This window comes from Ambystoma mexicanum, chromosome 8 (genome assembly GCF_040938575.1).
Source record: "Ambystoma mexicanum isolate Mex_15411 chromosome 8, UKY_AmexF1_1, whole genome shotgun sequence".
NCBI lineage: Eukaryota > Metazoa > Chordata > Amphibia > Caudata > Ambystomatidae > Ambystoma > Ambystoma mexicanum.
Window position 1 is genome coordinate 1,498,960,299 of NC_090929.1, and position 19,808 is coordinate 1,498,980,106.

Sequence of the window (19,808 nt, forward strand, 5' to 3'; positions counted from 1 at the left end):
ATGGCGAATTCTGTTGGTACAAAATGGACGCTCTCTGGTTATGCTGACGATTCTATACTGGCGGTGCTGGGCATATGATGCGGTTGGTTTTCGCCCAACATAATATACCGTCTATTCTATGGTAGGGTATTTTTCTAGACTAACATGTCGCCCAGTGATGCTTCTGATGCGGATGAGAAGTAGTTCTCTCTTTTCACTCTACTCACTTCTACTGATCTCTTCTTTCATCTCATGTCTTAGGGAAGTCTTCTGTTTTTATGTCCTTTTGTGGTAATACTAGTGCTGGCGTATTGATGTGTACCAACAAACATATTCCTCCCCAGTTGGGTGGCAGCTTCTCGTACGCTTGATCCGCACACCTAATAATGATCCATTAATACTGCCATCCCAACCTTCATGCTTGTATACTTTTCTCTGTACTTGCACTCTTTGATTTCTCCAACATTTACTGCACCGTCATTTTGGAAACACAATGCTCTTTCTTCAGTGATATTATGGGCTTTGGTCTAGCTTCATTGTCCACCCAGGTCAGTAACTTTGCACTTGCCGCCCATTATTTCAGGCATTTATCATTTTCTGCTTGTACTGTGTTTACTGGAACTTGTAGGAGTGCATGTGCTTTGCTGCCTACTACTCTGTCCTTCCATCCTTCAGCTATGTACACCTGGCCATACACAAGCATCTGTGGTTGTTCCCAACATCCTGGTTTTCCTCCTACTTCCTTGGGTCCCTTCTTAGGACATGGCAATTCTTTCAGTGTTATTGCTTTTGTATCTCCTTTCTGTGCGACGTCTATTATGTATTTTATAGCCTGGTCTAGTTTCCAAGAATCGTCCATCATTTCAAGTGTTTTTATGTAGCCATCTTCATATGGGGACGTTGCCTTGGATATCCATCGCAATGTTGCTGTTCTCCCTTGGAATCTTCCTTGGGTTGTAAACATGGACAGGTACATAAGGTATTGTGCTCTTGCTGCTGGTATTTCAGTTGCTACAAACTTTCTGGACGCACTGATGGCATAGGGGATTAGTGGGCAGACATAACAGGTCTCCCCTGTGGTTTGTTTACCTACTTTGGTTATTAGATACTCAGGCAGTATCAGTGAGATAGAGAGCCACCCCTCCCATGTCTGCATCAGCACTACATCTGCCTCTCCTTCCTGTATTTACAGTGCTTACCTTTCCACCTGACATGATAGTTCCACCTGTTGGAGTTGTGGGTCACAGCGGTATTACTTGCAACATATGAAATTCGCTAAAAGATGAGGGCAGAAATATTACATGAGAATAAGACACAGAACGCAATAAGTATTCTTTTAATAATGCCCTCCATCACACCTCCTTGAACTACTGTGTAATCTTGAACATGTTTGGTTTGCCCGCCTGAAATGCGCTAAAATAAGCATTATTGTATTAGTATTTTATTAATTCAAGCACTGCGAACTTGGTGTTGGGACATTGCAAGAAGGAATAGTTGTTCCCAAACTGTGCAGATTCTAGGATCATGAAGTACTGCAAGCACAGACGGATTTCCTATCTCTAGGTGTGGGTATACTCGGCCAGGTAAGCTATAAAAACACAGAAAAACACATTAGGATGGTGCCTTCTTGCACTGTTGGATCTCCTAACAAATTGGACAAATTGGCCCTGGAAGGTCTGGAGATTTATTTATGTATTTATTTGTTGGTCACTTATTAGGCGCTTATACAATTAGCAAAACTGTTTCAAAGCGCCCACAGGGCAAACAGGGTGGGGACAGGGAAAGACAATGAATTACAGAAAGGATAAATAATTGCAATGATAGTACAAACATAATGAGAATAAGGGAAGGGGAGACAAACCTACTATGCCTTGTGTGTGTTGCGAGCATACAAGTTCAGAGGCGGAGGGGTGAGAGATAAGGTGCTTTGATGCTCATGGAAAAGTGCTCAGGGTAAATGCAAAGAGAAGAACGTAAGTGCTCCCACAGATGAGTGGGTGCACCAAGTAAGTGCAGTAGAAAACCATGGCTGGGATGAGAGATGTGGGGGGGGGTCAAGGCCCTGAGGACACATAAGGGCCCTGCGCATCAGTCATACTGCTGTACGATTAGCTGGGAAGAGAGGAGGAGAAGGAGGAGGTAAAGGGAAAGGTTTTGAGGCTTTTTCAGAACTTAAGGAGGTCTTGCTTAAGAAGAAGAGGGAGAGGAAGGTTGTTCCACAGGAGGGAGCCAGCCGAGGAAAGTGATCGCCCACCAGCTCTCTGTTTAGCAAAGCACTTAACACGCCAGGAGTTGGTTCTGGAGGAATGGAGGAGTCTAGAAGGAGAGTATTTGGTCAGGAAGTGTTGAAGATAGAGTGGTCCACGGCCCCAGATAGCCTTGTGTATGATACAGAAGGATTTGAATTTAATCTGTGCTGAGACCTGGAGCCAGTGAAGGCTTTGTAGGGCAGGAGACATGCGGTCACTGGGCTGCACTATTCTGGGTTAGCTGGAGGGGTCTCAGGCTGGAGGAAGTAAGATTAAGGTGGAGGCTATTGCAGTAGTCTAGCCTGGAGAGAACCAAAGCACGGGTGACATTGAGTCTCTGGGGGAAGGTGAGGGAGGGAAGGGTACCTTTGAGAAGGAAGAGCTGAAAGATTCTGCGTCTCGGCTACGAAGCTTCCTGCACCATCTTGGCGCCTGGATGGCGACCAATTGGCTAAAGCTCAATGGCTCAAAACAGAGGTGTTGGTGGTGGGCACTCCTAACCCCCACTCCTTCTGGACCCCTTCTTCTGGCCCACCTCATTAGGCACATGCCCTACACCTTCAACCTCACTCAAGAATCTGGGTGTCCTGCTCTCCTCTTCCCTTTCCATGGCACCCCAGGTGACATCTGTATGTAAATCTGGGCATTTTAAACTGCGGATTTTGCGCAAAGTGCTTCCTTTTATTCCTACCAAACATTGTGCTCCTGTGGTGGCTACCCTGGTCCTGAGCACCACGGACTACTGTAACTCTCTTTATCTAGGTCAGCAGAGCCACCTTACTAAATGCCTTCAACTGCTCCAAAACTCTGCCGCTAGGGCGGTTATCCGCCCTCCTCCTCGTGCTCACATGACCCCACTGCTTAGACAACTACATTGGTTGCCGATTGAGAAGCGCATTCTTTTAAAATCTCTGTGGCTGTTACACCACGCCTTCTACAATCAAGGCGCCGAATACATACAGGAACATCTTTCCCGTTATGTGCCATCTCGGCCCTTGCGCTCTCAGTCGGCCCAACTGATCGCTGTTCCTCGCATCAGGCTGTCCCAGATGGGCAGCTGCGCCTTTTCTGTGATGGCCGCTATTACCTGGAACAGCCTTCCCTTTCAGCTCCGTGCCGGCGAAAACCATTTGGTCTTCCGACGTGACCTAAAGACCTATCTGTTCTAGTTCTTGCTGCTGCACATCGCTGTCTACCCTAGCACCAAGATACCTTTGGGTGAACGTTGCACTTTAGAAATGTTCTAACATAACATAACACAAAATGGAACTTCTTGACAATGTCCTGGATATGAGGGATGAAGGAAAGGGAGGAGTCAAAGGTGACTCTCAGATTCCTAGCTGCAGCGGAGGGGATGGGGGGCCATGGAGGAAGGCCACAGTGCAGGGAAGAAGTATGGTGCAGAGGACCCAATAGGGAGAATCGCTTTTTTGCTGGCGTTCAGTCTGAGGTCATTGGCAGTGCACCAGACTTGGATGGCAGAGAGGCAGTCAGGGATGAAGGAGGGTGCAAGGGCGTCAGTGGGAAGTTTGAAGAAAAGTTGTGTATCATCAGCGTAGCATTGGAAGTGGGGGGAGAAGGAAGACATGAGTCGTGCCAGCAGAGAAAGATATATGTTAAAGAGCCATGGCTAAAGAATGGAGCCCTGGGGGAATGCCACAGGTAGAGGAAGAAGAAGGGGAGGAGAAAGGGTCCAGAATGGTTTTGGAGGAACGGTCAGTAAGTAAGGAGGTAAGCCAGTCCAATGCCCGATCTGAGATGCCAAGGGTGTCATGGAGTCTTTTTATAAGGATGAAATGATTCACTGTGTCAAATCCAGAAGTGAGATCAGGAAGGAGGAGGACAGCAGGGGAATTGGAGTCAAGAGATGCAAGCAGTTCTTCAAGGGTGTTCAGGACAGCAGTTTCTGTGCCTCTGGATGCTCGGAATCCAGATTGGTGGTCATGTAGACCGCCCACATGTTCGGTATGAGAGTTGAGTTGGGGAGGGCCAGCTTCTCAAGCGGTTTTCCCATGAAGGGGGCCATAGAAATGGAACAGTAGTTGGCTGGGTAGGAAGGGTCTGCAGAGGGTTTTTCAAGGAGGGTGCACACAAGGGAGTTCTTGAGGGAAGATGGAAAAGAACCAGTAGCAAAGGAGATGAGGATCAAGGGGAAGCATGGGACAATGCAGTACTAACAATGCAATAATAACAGTCACACTTTCACAATGAATGCTGTCAGTGTGCGGAAAAGAAATAATAAACAGACAATGTACCCTCACTCTGGATGTGTAGGAAGTCTTTTCCCTATCTCTCTTGCTCTGGAGCGAGTAATCATAGGTTGGCTTCTGCTGGGTTGTGATGTTTCAAAGCAATTGTTTTCTTCTTCTGCTTGTGGATTGTTGGCCCTTTCTTTGTTGGTGCTAAGGGAGGCCACCGCTTTGCAGGGCTTGATGTCCCCCAGGTAGTGCCAAGTCTTCTTCGCTTCTAATTTTGCTGCTCGATCAGTGACCTGCTCCACTGTGTAAGGTCCTGTAAAACGTGGCTTAAACCACCTTCTCGTGAAGTCCCTTAGCAAAACCGTATCCCCCGGAAACAGTTGCAGTTGCTTCAAAAGGTCCTTATTTGCTTCTGGGTCATTGTTGTCTTCTCTTTCTTCAGGCCTCTCCGGTGGTCCCTGCAGTTGACGAGAAATAAAAGAGGCACTAGCCATCAAGGAAGCTGTGTACTCATACATTTCCTGACCCAATATGTCAGACATTTTTTCTGCATCTTTGAGAGCCATAGTGGGAGGAGCCAGGGGAAGTCTCATGCACCGTCCCGTCACCACCTCATGTGGGGTTAAATGGTGGTCCGACCCTGGTTTATTGCACAATGCGAATAATGCTAATGAAAGACAGTGCATCGAACTTTTATAAAGCGACTTTTTAATTTTAGCAATGCCTTTTTTGAGCTGCCTGTTGAGATGTTCACACACCCTGTTTGCTTGTGATGTGTTGGAGCATCTCCTTGGCAAAGTGAGGACCATTGTCAGACCGCAGGACCACACACACGCCCCATCATGAGAAGATTTTTCAAACCAGGAATTTTGCTGCTCTAAGGGCATCAGGATGGGAGCAAGGACTTGCTTCGATCCATCTGGAAAACTGGCACATAACCACTATCGGTAGTGGTAGCCTTGGCATACTTGGAGCATGTCAACATAGTCGACGTGCAGGTGCTGGAATGGAACCACTGGGCGAGTTATGGCTCCTCTCACTACCCTTAATATATGATCTGCTGCCAATTGTTTACAAACTAGACCATTAGTCATGAATTCTGCCATGTGTTCTGCCAAATGTGGACATAACCAAACCTCTCCAATATGAGCAGCAAGCACCTCCTTCCCTATATGAGTAGGATGGTGTAATTGTGTTGGTGTAGTGTGCAATAATGAGAATGGCATTACCACTTTTTCTTTGTTATTTTGCTGCCATGAGGCGTCTGTCAGATAAACTGTACATCCCCTCTTTATCCACAACTTCTTCTCTGCATACAGCTCCCTGCAATTCCATAATCTGTGTCACTGGTAATGTGTTATATCCTTCCTTTAGTATATTTGTTCAAGCATAATTGCGCACTGGGGATGAAGCATCCATTTTTAAAATGTCCTGAAAATAAGCAGCGCGTTTTGCTTCCGCATCTGCTGCCTCATTGCACCTAGAGATGGAGTCCTCCTCCCTTGTGTGTTTTTGGCACTTTGCCACTGCAATGCGCAGTGGGTACTGGAGTGCCTCTATCAGTCTGCTCAATAGGAGTGTGTGTTGCATGAGTGACCCATCAGTGCATCTGAAGCCCCATCTCAGCCAATGTGACAGCCCAGAATGACTTGTGGATGTCACATAGGCTGAATGTAAATACACTGTTACTTCCTTGCCTTTGCTGTGCTCTAGTGCTAATATAAAAGCTACTAATTCTGCTGCTTGTGCTGATGAATGTGATGCTAGACGTGCACTTGTCACCACGTTGCTCATCCCGTCCTCTCTTAATCTCATTATTGCTGTCCCAGTATGTCTTTCCCCAGTCATTTGGTCAATCGTTGATGACCCGTCAATATAAAGAACATCTCCCCCCTCAACTGCGTTTTCTTGTACATTAGGGGTGTCGCTGAATTCTTCTATGTTGGCTGTGCAGCCGTGCACATAATCACCCTCCTTTACGGATTCGGCAATGAAAGTCGTGGGGTTGAGAAGTCAGCATCTCCCTATCTTGAGAGCTGGGTTTGACAGTAACACCTCGTACCCTGAAGCTCTCTGATTTGTCAGTGTACTTTTGGGCCTTTCCAGTATTGTGAAGAGAGTATGCTCCACATAAAGAGTGGTACTGCATCCTATGGTAATACTCGCTGATGTGTCTACTGCGAATGTAGCGGCAGCCAATGCCTGTTCGCATACGTAGTATCCTCTCGTTACTGGGTCTAATTTCCCACTGTAAAATGCTAGAGGTTTGTGCCCCATGCTTATCTTTTGTGTGAGTACTGCAGCCATAACCACTCCATTGAAGTGCGAGAATAAGACAAATTTACTTTGATAGTCTGTGATCCCTAACATTGGAGCTGTGCATATTGCTTCTTTCAGCTCATCAAATGCCTTGGTCATTTCTTCTCTCCATTGTAATGCACCCTCCCCTCTTTGTGCTGCCTTCAGTGCACTCAACAAGGGCCTAGTCTTAGTGCTGTAGTTGAATACCCATGCTCTGCAGTAATTATATAGTCCTAGAAACTGCTGCATTTGTCTCATGGTTTTGGGCCTTTTCTGTCTTGCGTATCACCTCTGCTCTTTCTGGTGTAACTTTTCGCCGGTCTTGGGATATCAGTTGTCCAATGTATAATACCTCTGTCTGGCAATATTGCAATTTAGCCTTGTGTACCTTGTACCCCTTTGCAGCTAGTACAATCAACATATGCACAGAGTCATCTCTAAACTGGGCCTCTGTCTTGCTGCAAATCAATATGATGTCTACGTACTGTATAACAACGCTCTCTAATTTTACATTTCCTAAGTCCATTTGAAGGACCCTGTTGAATATGGAAGGTGATTCGCAGAACCCTTGAGGACGTCTTATATGTTTCCACTCCTTATTTCTATATAGAAATGAAGTTAAGTCTTGTGAGTCTGGGTGTAGCGGTAAAGAGAAGAAAGCATTCTTCAAATCTATGACCGTGAAGTATGCAGCTTCCGTGGAAATGCTACACAAAATGGCTGCTGGATTCGGAACTAAAGGAAATTCTGCTTCTACAATATGGTTCAGAGAGCGCAAATCCTGTATAAAATACAATGACCCTGCTGGTGCCTTTTTCACAGGGTACACTGCCGTGTTACACAGTGATTCTGTTGGTATCAGGATCCCTTGCTTCACTAGTGCTGCAATTGACTCATAAATACCCTTGTCTGCCTCCCTGGACAGGGGATATTGCCTAGCTCATGGTAAAATTGTTCCTGGCTTTAATTTTATTTTCACTGCTCCTATTCTTTTCTGAAACCCCACATCATAGGGACTTGTGGTCCATAAAATGCTGGAGTGCTTTGCTAAATCTTCCTCGGGAAATGTTGGCATTGCTCATAGCATCATCGCCATTCTCTGTGGTACCTCTTTGCAATGTATTTTCACCGAGTATGTTACACTCATTTCAAACACTACCTTGTGATCTGATCGATTATCTTTGAACAATTCTTCATCTGTAACTGTAGTCAATCTGTACCCTCATGCCACCGCACTCACTGATAGCCATAGTCGCCCTGTGTCATCTGTCCCATGTGCTGCTATCCAGTCGTCCCCCACTATTACTGCCTCTAATTCTAGCGGCACCATCATCCCTTCATTCTTGTCTAATGGTAATTCTGGCCTGAACATGTACTCATTTGGCAGATGCCACATTTTTCCTTGAATCCCTGAGAGCCATGCTATTATTATTTCAGTCCCATATCAAAATAGTTCCTCATCTGATGGCACCCTCCTCTGTACCTTGCATCCACAATAAGCTTTAATTCCCCTCACGTTTAGAAGGTATATCCCAGGTGTGGAACACACTATCGCCTTGTCAGTGAATGAGATGGTCATGTTAAGTTTTCTCATGATGTCTCCCCCCATTATATTTACTGGTGTCTGTCCGGAATACAGAAAGGGTAGAGCTAGGTCGTGCTTTCCTATAGAAAGTGCAATATCGTATGTAAATGGAACCAATTTCGTCACCCCAGAGAATCCTTGAGCATTCATGGCATTGCCTGACATTCTATACTTCCCTTCCTGGATGCAGGATCTAGTCGCCCATGTGTCTACAAGAAAGGAGAATGTTTTGTCACCTGTCGTCACCACTATGCATGGTTCCTCCGCCGGGTTGGGTGCAATTGATAGGATGGAACACATCAGGTTTGTCTGTGGGCTGTCCTATTGCAGGTATAATGACACTCCGTTTCCCGAGAATGGGTTGCCCCCCACTATGGTAACCCCCTAGTTTCCTAATGGGAGTCCTTGCAATGGAGTCCATGCATGCCAGTGTCCCGTCGTTTGGCTGTGCCGTGTATGATGGCTGCATGTTATTCTGCATCTGCGATATCTGTGGTGCCTGTGAATACTGTTGCGCTGGCGCCTGTATTTGTGGTATCTGTGTTGTGGGCTGGTGTGTCTGCGGGTATGCTTTTGGTGCCTGTCCTTGTTGTGTCTGGTCCTGGGAATAATACTCGTTCTGTTCCCCTGGATGTGCTGGTTGGTATTGCATTAGCCCCTTCTGTAGCAACCGCCCTCTGCTTCTATATACCCTAGAGATGTGTCCTATCTGTCCACACACCCAGCACTGGGGTTGTTCTCTTATTTGCCTCTGATACCCTTCAGAGAACCCTTCTGGACTCTGCTGCATTGGTTGCCCATACGCACGATACCCTCCCAAAAATCCCCCTTTGCTTTGTTGCGTTTGATGCCCTTACCCGCACTGCCCCGGGAGCCTCCCACCCCATGAACCCTCCTCTCTGTGTCTGTGGTGTGCTCTGTCCTCCCACAGTGGTTACCACTACCCCTTCCATGGTGTACTTAGACAGTTTCTTCTGCACTAACTTCGCTTTCATTCCTCACGCTTTTTCCTCGCACTTTCCTGCATTAACCTGCAATAATGTACCATTGTGAGTTGAAGTTCGGACCACAGTTTTGCCTCCATCCCCACCAATTTATTTATGTTTGTTTGTTTGTTTGTTTGTTTGTTGATTTATTTGTATTGCGCACCAGACCTGAAGGTAACAGGGCGCAGAGGTTACAAGGAAGTTCAAAGCTTATGTTACAGGAATAAATTATACATGGCAGATCGCGGATTGAAGTGGGGTACAAAAGGTAACAGGTAACAGGATTAAAGTAGGGTACAAAAGGTAATAGGTAGCAGTAGCAGGTTATCACAAGACAGAGAATAGGTGGCAGTAGCGGGTTATGAGATAGCAAGGGATAAAAGGGTCAACAAGGGTACTCTGTCTAAGACCTGGTAGCAGTATATTGAGGATGATTTACAATGTGGTGTCGAAGGTAGGTCTTAAAGGTCTGTTGTCTTAAGCCAGTTGGTACAGTTCTGTCTAAAGTTCTGGTATGGTTGATCCACTCGGAGGGACGGAGGCAGGGAGTTCCAAAGCTGGGCAGCTTTGACAGGAAAGCTACTGCCCCCGACCTTGGATAATTTGAACCTTGGAATGTTGAGGCAGTTGGTGTTGATTAGCCTGGTGGGCCCAGTTGAAGTCCTTCTGTGGAATCTCTCAGAGATATAGCAAGGCGCAGCATTATTCAATGATTTGTGGGTAAGCAAAGCAGTTTTGAGCCGGATTTTGTCAAAAGTAGAGAGCCAATTGTTTTGACGCCTAATCTCAGAGATATGTTTTCTCCTAGCTACTCCAAGCGCCGTTCTGAGGGCATTATTTTGAAGTGTTTGGATCCTCTTGATAATGTACTTGTTGGAACCGATGTAGAGGGCGTTACAGTAGTCCAGTCTGGACAGGATGAGGGTTCTAGCCAGGATGATTTAGCGGTTATTGGAGAGAAAAGGTTTGCCCGTTCTGATAAGTTTACATGTGTAAGTGGTTGCGGAGGCCATTGAGTTGACTTGTTTAGAAAAGGTGAGAGTGGAGTCAAGGTAAAAGCCTAAGGTTTTTACCTTGTTGGCAACTTTGATAAGGTTGCCATCTATTATGAAGGAATATTCATGGCTGAGTTTTTTGAGGTTGGTAGGGTTGCCCAGGATGATGAGCACTGTTTTATCCTCATTCAGGCATAGGCCATGAGTTGCCATCCATGCCTGGATTATGAGATAAACTCTATTCACCAAGGCCAAATCCTTGCCGTAATCCCCAGAAAGTGGGAGGAGAATCTGTGTATCATCTGCATAGTTAGTGTAGGTGATACCCAGAAGATCCAGATCATCGAGAAGGGGCTTAGTGAAAATGTTATACAGAGTAGGTGAGACGCATGATCCCTGGGGCACTCCGCAGGTGATAGGAACGGGGTCAGCTGCTGCTGAAGGGGAGAAACCGTCATGGTCCTCTCGCTTAAGAATGACTCAATCCAAGTTATGGGCTCCTTAGAGAAGTGCGTGGGCGAGTCTAGATGGCTGCATAATACCTTGTGGCCCACAAGGTCAAATGCAGCTGATAGGTCAAGGAGGAGAAGGAGGGTGGATTTCCCTTTGTCCCTTAGCTCGTCAATTTGTGTTTTTAGGTCGATAAGTGCAGTTTCCGTTCTGTGTTGGGGACGGAATCCAGATTGGCAGGCTCCTAACAGGTGGTGTAGTTCCAAGTACTTCTGGATTTGAAGATAGGCAACCTTGTCTAAGATTTTTAAAAGAAAAGGTACTGTCGTGTTAAGCCGATGATTAGTTGGTATTGCTGGGTCTAGGGTTTGTTTTTTTAGCAATGGGTTCACCCGACGTTGTTAGGGATTGTGCCGGAAGCGAATGAGGCATTGATAAGCTTAGATATGAACGGCACTAGATGCCTCGCCGCATCCTTGATAAGTTGGGCTGGACAATGGTCATCCTGGCAATTGGTAGGTTTGAGTGATAATATGACCTTTTCTACCTCGAGAGTAGAAATTTTAGAGAAGTTAAAACGAGTGGGTGGAGTCCTGGGGGGGCATGGTGGTGATGTTGGGTGGGGTAGGGGTGGTTAGAGAAGGGGTTGAGGTAGTTAGAGATGCTTTTCTTGGGCGATGTTGTTTTGAAGATTGGCCACTTTATTAGCTAACGCATGCTGGATGTCAGAGCACCAATTTTTATCTTTAGTACAGTGTCTGGCGTGTGGATGGGGGTCTCTAATTCTTTTAGGATTGTAAATAGTTCCTTCATGCTAGAGTTGGCTTGTACAATAAAATTATTATAGGATTCTCATTTAGCCAGGCAGATTTCTTTTTTGTAAAGAGAGGCGATCTTAGTAAGTTTTGTTCTATTTTCTTCTGAAGGGAGTAGTCTCCAGGAGGCCTCGCAGCTTCTCTTTTTTAGCCGTAGGTCTTTAAGATGTGGGCTAAACCATGCGTTTAGGTGAGCTTTAGGCTTGCTTTGTCGCAGTTTAAGCGGAGCAATGGTTTCTACGGATGTTGTCATGATTTTGCTGTACTCATCGACCAGTTTACCAGGATCGGTATTGTCCGGCAGAGATTTAAGAGTAGGGAGTATAAGGGAAATGAGTCTATCCACTGTAATATTCTTTTTATTTCTGGTTAAGGTAGGTGGCGCGGTAGGCGTAGGTATGGGTGCGGGTTTGGTGGTGTCTAGTTTGAATGACACGAGATGGTGGTCAGTCCAGGCTTGCAGGGTAATGTAGGTAAGAGTGGCGTTGCAGTTAAAGTCTGCCACCCAGTCATGGGTTATCTCCTTATTATATGTAGGCGCATTGATATTTTGGTTGAAGCCTAATTCAGACAATATATAAGCAGTAGTATTGGCGTGTTTGTCTTGTGGGTCGCTGAAGCCCAGGTTGAGGTCGCCTAATAGCAGTACTTGTGAAGTATTTTTTAGGTTATTTGAAAGGATGGTGGAAATATCCTCCACTAATGATCCGATAGGGCCAGGCGGTCTGTAAATCATGTGAATGGTAAGGGTCTGGGATTTGGTTAGTGGAAGTTTAGCTGTGAGAACTTTGCAGGATTGTATGTCATGGTAGGGGGCTAGTCTCATGGATAAGTTAGATTTGAAGATGATGTCGATGCCTCCACCTCTCGCCTCATGTCTGTACTCTCTTAGAATCGATTAGCTGTCACAGACTGCTAGCATGAGCATAGGCCCTGCTGCAGCGTGCAGCCAGGACTCAGTGATGGGGAAAAAATCTAATTTTAGTTCTAGAATCAAATCAGCGATCTCAGTGGTGTGTGCAACTAGGGATCTTGCGTTTATCAAAGCCCCTTGAGAGGCGAGAAAGGGTGATCTTGGGACGATAAATGCAAGATGCTAGTGGTTGCTCATTTGCGTTGTTTGAGGGAACAGTGTTTAAGTGTAGAGGGATAGGGGGATCTGTTGTCAGCTAGTTTGACACTCTTTGTGGTTTGGCTAGGGATGGGATAGGTTTTCTTAGGATCTGAGTTGGATGTGAATTTAGCAGGTTGTTCGAATAATTTAGCCAGTCTTGAGCAAAGTTTGGTGTTTCTGTAATCTGTGTTGCAAGGACTGCTTGCCAACAAGCCCTGGGTAAAGTTGCTGGGTTGAGATAAACATGGTATGGTGCCTATAAGCATTGTAAAGTTGGTTGAGATGCGCAGGGGATCACTATGGTAGAGGGTGGAAGTACTAGCCAAGCTCATTAATGTGGATAATATAAGTAGCGTGACTATGGCGCAGATATTGAGGACAGTGGTGAACATAGTAGGGGAGGAGTCACAAACGTTCCTAGAGGAGTCTGGAGGGGCTCTAATAGGTAGGTCAGATAGGGTGCATTTGGATAGACTGCCAGGTGGCAAGAAGTTAAATGTGATGTTGTGAAGTGATGCTATGTGGTTCAGAGGTCGAGCGAGTAATATCAAATAGCTAAGGCACGTGTAGTGGAGCACTAGGCTCCTAACATGGAGCACTATATAGTCGGAGGGCAATCGTAGAACAAAAGTGGGTTAAGCCACATTCAGTAGACTCCTGATATACAGGGCTATGCAATGCAGTACAGTAAAATGAAAGGGAGTTCCAATAGCAGCAAATATGGGCTCAATTCAGTGGAGCACGAGGCTAGTAAATGCAATACGATACAGTACAAAGTATGCAAACTGCAAGAAGCAGTGCAGGATTTGCAAGCTGTGCAGGTGGGAGAGCATAAGGAGGCACTCAGGTAGCAATGAGGAATTAAGTACATTCAGTGTGGCATAAGCTATTCATATACACGGCAATGCAATACAGTGGCACTAGTTGTCTTTGCACCTGCTCTGATAACCCTTGGCATAATATATGATAGAATAATGCCACTGTTTTGTCCAATGTTTCTGCGTTTCAAGGCGACATAACTATTGAATAGCCTGACTATATTGTAGGAGGTCTTCGTCTTCTCCCATTCTGTGTGCTGTAATCGCACTAATATCTGACGTGTCTGGGTACTGTGCCCGTACAGCTTGTCATATGGCTGCTCGGCAGTTAGCAAACAGTGAACCATTGTGCGCCGTGTTCTGGATTGTTAGTCCTGGGTACCCTGCCCTTTTCCATACGTCATCGGCAGCCTCTATGAGGATTGCCACTAGTAAACCTTTTATGTCCCCCCACTGCTAACTTTTGCCCTGCTGTCATTCTCTCCATTTCGTATATCCATTCCCCTGCACCCATGGTCAACGAAGTTAGCCTACACCGCAAATTACCCGTGTCGATATGTTTCCAGGGTAGGTATTGAGATCGCCCCACTTCTTTGTCCACTAAGGGGAACTTTGACAGCCCAGCTTCCCCATCCAGTCTGTCGGTGTCTCTGGTGATGGCGCATGCCCTTGCCACTTCTCCCCTCCTTCATGCTGGAAGGTCTCTAAGTCTCTCTGCATACGGGGTTATGTCATCTATGCTGCGCGATGTAGCCCTGGACCGTTGTGGTCTCACGTCCTTGTTGCCCCGCCATACCCCTGCATCTTTGTCTGCTCCCCATGTGGAGCACCGATCAGTGTGTTTCCCTGTCGATCGACGAACAGGTCACCGTGCTCCCTCGTCCTCACTCCCTACCAAGTCTTCTTCTGACTCGATATCGCCCAAGTCACTGCCAAAATCGTCATGGAAGCTCAGTCTCCTCAGCACCTTTGCTCCCTGTGGTTCCCCTTCTAGGTCAATCAAGTTCTCTCAGTCCCCCCTCACGGAGGACCCTGTGTTGGTTTTGTCTGGCAGCGTAGTTGCCTTATCATATTTATTGCCATGCTCTTGCTCTGCCTGCCTATCCCTTCCCACGTTGTCGTCAAAAGTGGTCGATCCCAATCTTAATCTTATGTCTTTCACTGCTGAGATCCTCCTCCTTGCATTTGATCTCTTTTATGAGCCACTCTATTTCTCACTTCCTCCTTTCCCCCCTTACCAAAACTTGCTTTTTCTTCTCATCGTCCTCCCTTCTCTTCTCTATCTTCTCGAGCTCTCTCTTTCTCCTCATCTCTCGCTGCTCCTGCCCTTTCTCTTCTGCCTTTTGCTTTTCTCTTCGCATTCCCTTGCGTTCCTCCTTTTACTCTTTTTTTGTCTCTCCACCTCTTCCATTATCTCTGCTCACTCTCATGCTTCACTGTTCTCCTTGCAACCAGCTACTTCCTTACTCACCCCTCCTCTTTCTCCCGCTGTCTTTGCCTCTAATTTCAATAATATTTGTCCTCCCACCCACTCGTTCGATGCTATATTCTCCAGCTCCTCCCTTTTGCTTGTCTGGGTCTCGCTATGCACTGCTTTCCACCTCCTGCTGGTGTGACCCCTTTCTGCCTCTACTCCTTGGTATAGGCCGAGGGTGCAAGTGTTGGATTTGTGTACCCCTCTGCTGCTTTCAATTCTCGTATAGGATATAGTCTCTGTGCTCCTGCTGCAGCCCCTTCATTCCCAGGTTCAGGAGGAGGTGGAGAAAAGTGGGCTGAGGGTTTTTTTCCCCAGGCTCTCCTTTTGGCTTAGCATCCATTGACGCTTTGCCACATCTCCTCTGTCTTCCTGAAAGATTTTTTCAAAAGATGCCACTCTTTTTACTTAAAAGGTTGGATGAACACCTCACTTCCTTAACCTGACGAGGATTTCCCTATCTAAAATAAACTAAAGGAAACACTCTAACAAAGGATATCTGTCCCTCACACTTATACATACAGTAACCTAATACGGTAATGCATAGTAGTTCAAAGGCACCACAAATATAACATTTAAGTTTATAATATGACAGCAGACTCTCCTAGTAATTCGGGTGAATTTTTCTTCCCCAGATTCAAGCAGGACTCTACCCCACAGTTCCAAAAAGAAATAAGGAAATCCTGGTTTGTAACAAAGTTCTTACACAGTTCTTGGTGACTCCAACTTGACAACAAAATGTTCCAATACTCCAGTGGTTCAACAAAAGGTTCTATCTCTTCCTCTTGTAATAGTAAGATTCAAATTAAACGTCTTCACATAAACAAAGAATATATCCTTAGCTCATCAGTAGTAGCATAAATTGTCTTTGACAGGATGCTTTTGCAACAACTTATTATTTCTGAAGGTATATAACACTTCTGCAGCAGTTGTATACAGTTCTTGCTTCAGCAATGGAAATGTGTCAGGATAATTTGATAACACCACTTCACTGCACTTCATCAATTTCTACCTGGTTTACTTCCATACCAGGCCTATTACTTCAAACACACCTGGTTTACTCCCATGTCAGGCCTACTACTTCAAAGATCGCTGTTCGGGTATACTCCCCTGCCCGAACAGTAATTTACAAACAACAACTGCCTCTGTGGTTTGGACCAGCTTACAACTGCTTTGCAGTGTTCATTACTTTATAACATCAGGCTTTATGCAATTCTTCAGGGAAGGCAAGCTTCACATAGGTGCCCTTTAGTACTCTGTTGTACTTCCCAGAACCTCTGCAAGTTATGCACCAAACACTGACAAAGATATGGTTTTATTCTGCTTCATCCTTGGCTATGGCAATGTGGGCTTATATCAACTTTTGTTATGTGATTCTTCCAATATGGGCAATACGCTTTACAATCTTTAGAACTTTCATTAGTCCCCTCCTGACTTTGGCAATATCGGTTTGTTTTAAATTGCCTTGCTTTTGTTTTCTTTTGGCTTGGGAAATGGTTGTCTGCAATAAGGTTTTAATAGTATTGGCCCATCTGGTTGCTGGGTTCTAAATAAACTCTCATGCTTAAAGGTATAGTTATTTGGCTTTGCAAAATTATGTTTTCTCTGGTTACTGACAGTTCGGTATTCAAAATTGCTTTCAGTATTAATTTCACACACACACACAAGTGTTTTCTAATCTGCAAACACCTGTTGTGAGTATGGGAGTGGTCTCTGAGCGCTGTGGTGTCACTATCAGCTGGTGAACTCACATTTAGGAATCTTTAGCAGCAATCAAATCATGTATGGCTGCAAACGTTCTGAAATTAACCGGGTAAGGTGTGTGCATCAGATTCTGTCACTGCTCACAGGTACTTTGCTTCAGCGGCTTCTCGTGACCCGACACCCTGCTTATTTCATCCTGCTGCCCGAGCCACTTGTACACAGAGCTTCCTTTGCTCCGGAGGCTCTCTGGTGTTAGCCGGCTACCGGAGACAGCCTTGGGGGTGAAGAAAGCTTTCCACACTTCCACTTTCTGCTGAGCAGCTTCTGCAGAACAGGTTTTCAGAGGGCAAGCTTCCCTCTCTCACGCTTCCTGCTGAGTGACCTCTGCAATCAAGGCTTCTGGAGGCAAAGGCCCTCTCAGGACTGGTACAGCTCTCTGCTCAACAGTGGTTCTGACGTCTTCTCCCTCCCCTAGTTTATGCTTCTGCTGCTTACACTGCTACACTGCTCTTTCTGCTGACTAATTGCCTGCACCTGAGGGGGCTGTTTAAGCCTTCCAGTCGCCCTCAGGTGTGGGTCATTCCCACTAAAAAGCCGCATTCTGCAGCTTTGTTCCTCTTTAGCCCTCTTCTTCATCCCAGTACTTCAGGGATCTTGGGACTTGAAGTCCCTCATGCAAAAATGTTTTCCCATTCCTCCTGACCTCCTTCACCCCTCATGTGATCCTCCCGCAGAACACCACCCCCAGGGTGGGGATCAGAAAGCGTCTGCCTTTCCCTGGCCACATGAGAAGGATCCCAGGCCAGGTGTTCTGGGGGAATCATCAATGATTCATCATATACACTACAAAACAGATTGCAAGTTGTGCTGATTATCCCCCAAGTTTTGACAGAAAGTGTGCTGTAAAACGTACCATTTCAATACATTATTTTCAAAACGTTCTATCTCTATCCAATGTCCTAGTTCCAAAACAGTGGAAAGCATCTGTAGTTCATCTGATATTGAATAAAAACATTGCTGGATCCCAACTAGCCAAGTCATTTTCACCCACCTTTTGGCTTTTTTTTAGCAAAATGTCTTGAACGTATTTTAACTAATCAACTAAATTCTGAAACAAGTGATTTATTAGATCAGGCCCAACTAGGTTTAGAGCTGGCAGTAACACGGAATTGATAATCACAACAATAGCAGAATGTCAAAGGGGGAGGAGTTGTTGCTCGGGTCCTTTCGGATCAGCTGGCTTGCTTTTGATACAGTGGACAATATATTCCTGCTGTCAAGATTGAAACTGTATGTCATCTGTGGAACGGTACTAGACTAGGTGGCGTCTTTCTTCAAGGACAGGTCACAAATTGTTCAGGTCAGCCATTTTAGATTGCACCCTAAAACCAAATGTGAAGTGAATTGAACTGGAATATGGTGATTCACGCTCTGCCTTTTTTTAGAATTAGATAAGCAATGATATGACAAAAAAGTCCAAAGTCCTCCAAATAGGTCAACCAAAAGACTGATTTCATCTCAATGGGGTCAGCCTAAATCAAAACCAAATATGGAGTGCCACAGCGCTTATCTCTGTCACACCTAATATTTAATCTTCATATATGCCCTTTATCTAAATTGATTAGACAAGTAGGATTCCTGTTTAGGAACTACACCAAAGATGCACAAATTATTTTCAAGCTTTGAAGACACAGAAATGGTACGTCTTTCAACTTTCAGGAATGTTTAACCGAAATCAAATCATGTATGGGCGCACATGTTCTGAAAATTAATTCCTATAAAACCGAAATGTTGGTTATAAAAGCAGAATCAAACCAAGGGAATATCATGCTTTGGCCACCATCATTTAGAACATATCCCACACCATCTCAACTAGACCAACATTTTGGAATGCTCCCGGAGAAACATTTCTCCATGGAGCCACAAATAGCTTAGTAGGTTAAAAGGAGCTGTTAACAATTGATGAAAATGAAATGCACCATGCCACTTCTTCCATTCGACTATATAGTTTCAGTTCTGAATACATTTGTCCTTTTATGTCTAGATTATATTAATAGTGCCAATCTTGAGCTGCCTCTGAGTCCCCTTTCGAGACAGCTCAAACCAGATAAAACAAAGCTTCTACTTGGATTATCTAGCAAACAGAATGCTACAATCTCTTCCAGAATTGATCCCCTTAAGATCTCAGGGACATCACTACCATTGCAACAAAAAGTCAAAAAACTAGGTTTAAAAAAGAAAATCCAATCTTTCAATGATACCTCAAATAAATTCAGTAATTAGTTCTGCCCATTACCATGTGATGCTGCTGTGTCAACTGAGACCATTGCTGGAGGAGTCATACTGTGCCACAATTACAAGAGCCATTGTTGGGTCAAAATTGGACTATTGTGACGTGTTGAATGCAGCCTCACTCAAATATGCGATCAACACATTAGCGGCACTGCAAAATACAGCTGCACAAATAATTCCTAATACCGCTGTCATCATCACATCTCTCATGATCGTATAAGGGTTCACTGGTTGTCAGTCAGGCTAGAAGAGATTTAAATTTACTAACCATAGCCCATAAAGCCTTTTATAGTGGATGCCCGGGCTACATTAGGAACCAAATGATGAAGTACAATCCCTCTCATAACCTAAGATCTAGTGCCTCCGTTTTCTTCCACATACCATGCTTCAAACAAGCCCATGGCATAGGGAGACTATATACTTGAAGACCATCCCCTACTCTGATAGGGACTGGGGAAGTCTTGTAAATTCTAACACAAACGGAATAGTCCCGACAGGAAACATATTTAAGTCTGCAACTAAATTACTGCTATATTAAGGGTGTGATAGCTTGGGGCATACTCTGAATTTGACGCCTCTCTCGCTAGAACCTGTAAACACGAAATCTCACAGTCATATGCAGTTATATAGAAACATTTTTTATTTGTTACCATATATCAAATTTTATTAAATATTTGGTTAGGCACACATTTTTAGGATGAATCCAAATGCTGAAGATCAATTATAGCCAAAAATATAAAAACGAAGAAAAGTACAAAAGCATAAATTAATATACAACATTTACAGTGTAGGCTGAATATGTTACCCAGCCTTTTCCTGGAAACTAATAAAAAATAGTCCAAACCTAA